The sequence below is a fragment of the Triticum dicoccoides genome, chromosome 1B (assembly GCF_002162155.2).
Source record: "Triticum dicoccoides isolate Atlit2015 ecotype Zavitan chromosome 1B, WEW_v2.0, whole genome shotgun sequence".
In the NCBI taxonomy this organism is placed as follows: Eukaryota; Viridiplantae; Streptophyta; class Magnoliopsida; order Poales; family Poaceae; genus Triticum; species Triticum dicoccoides.
Window position 1 is genome coordinate 313242451 of NC_041381.1, and position 2054 is coordinate 313244504.

Here is a 2054-nt window from a genome sequence, read left to right on the forward strand (position 1 = left end):
GAGAGAGGAGAAGGGAGCAAAGGAGGGGGCGCGCCCCCCCAATCCCAATCCAAATTGGGAAGGGGGCCGCCCCCCCTTTCCTTCCTCCTTCCTCCCCCTTCCTTCCACTCCTAGTCCAACTAGGGAAGGGGGGGATCCTACTCCCGGTGGGAGTAGGACTCCCCATGGGGCATGCCATAGGAGGGCCGGCCCTCCCCCTCCTCCCCTCCTTTATATACGGGGGAGGGGGGCACCCCATAGACACACAAGTTGATCCTTGATCTCTTAGCCGTGTGCGGTGCCCCCCTCCACCATAATCCACCTTGGTCATATCGTCATAGTGCTTAGGCGAAGCCCTGCGCCGGTAGCTTCATCATCACCGTCATCACGCCATCGTGCTAACGAAGCTCTTCCCTGACACTCTACTGGATCGTGAGTTCGTGGGATGTCACTGAGTCGAACATGTGGAGATCGCGGAGGTGTCGTACCTTCGATGATAGGATTGGTCGATCGTGAAGACGTACGATTACATCAACCGCGTTGTCATAACGCTTTTGCTTACGGTCTACGCGGGTACGTAGACAACACTCTCCCCCTCGTTGCTATGCATCACCATGATCTTGCGTGTGCGTATGATTTTTTTTTGAAATTACTATGTTCCGCAACACCAGGCTTGGACTTCTAGAAGTTTTGGTGAAGATTCATACATAATGTGTTTGAATTCAAATTCAAAACAAAAGTTTGAATTGAGTTAGAGTTCAATGTTACAAGTCCATGGAATAAATCCGGTGTCTAGAGGGTTGGGGTGGAATAGATCACCTCAATGGTTTTCTTCACATTTTTTGAAGTGGTTTGCTCCAAGTCTTATCTTGACCAAAGTTTGAACCAAATCGGGTTTAACCATATTTCGAACTTTTTGAGAAGGGGCTAGATAGGTTTTTGACCTAGACGTGCTTGGAAAGTCCAAAAAAACTAAGTTGAACTTCTATGGATTTTGCCAAAACCAGAACTTATTTTTACTAATTAAATGCTAAAATGTTGATTTTTAAAATGGCACGAAAAGAAAAACTTGGGACCACTTCAAAAAACAATTGCTGCAAGTGAGGCCATCAGGTGTTGTAAAGTCTTAGTTTGACTTTTAGGAAATTTTACTTCCTAAGCTTTTGCACTTAAGTTAAACTCTTGTTTTAGGTTTAAGTGCCACTAATTTTAAGGGCTAGTCTTGGGCCATGGATAATATTGGAAAAAAATTATATGGTCCAAGATTTCACTTAGGCGAATTTTATTTGAATTTTGGGTTTACAAGTTTTCCTTGACAATAATTTAGTTTTACATAATTAAGAAGCAAAAGGATCCCAGTGGGAGGTTGCATATTATATAAACCTTGGGATCATCCTTGTTTTGCTAATTTGTAGATTATGTTTTATAGGTTTTTTTTTGCTGTAAAATCACCATGACTGCGCAAGCGCGAGCAAAATGGTGCAGGTACTGGCTTAATCATGCGCAATGCAAATGCGATGTAAAATCACCACGACTGCACAAGCGCGAGCAAAATGGTGCAGGTACTGGCTTAACTGTATGTGATGCAAGTGCGCTATAAAATCACCACGACTGCGCAAGCGCGAGCAAATGGTGGAGGTACTGGCTTAATCGTGTGCGATGCAAGTGCGCTGTAAAATCACCACGACTATGCAAGCTAAAGGCGGGTGAGTTTATTTAGAAATTAGGACGAGCCATGTGCGACAGACCAACTAGCTAGAAATATAAAAATAAACTACCCACCTTGAGCATTGCAAAAATCGGGGGTTCCGCCACTTTTCCTTATTATCATACACGCACATTCTTATTGGACCATGCGCGATCTTGGGCACTCCCGCCCCGCATCAATTCCTTTACCCAAATTTTAGTGTCGCCGTACTTCAATCATCGCCCACACTCCTCCAGCACCGACCTTATAGTAAAATTGCAGCAGCCGAGGCATTTGAACTGTTGCCCTCCCTCATCCACCACCATCTCCGCCCACCATTACTAAAATTTTCAGTAGTCGTGGCGTATCCTCAAACACCACAATCCCC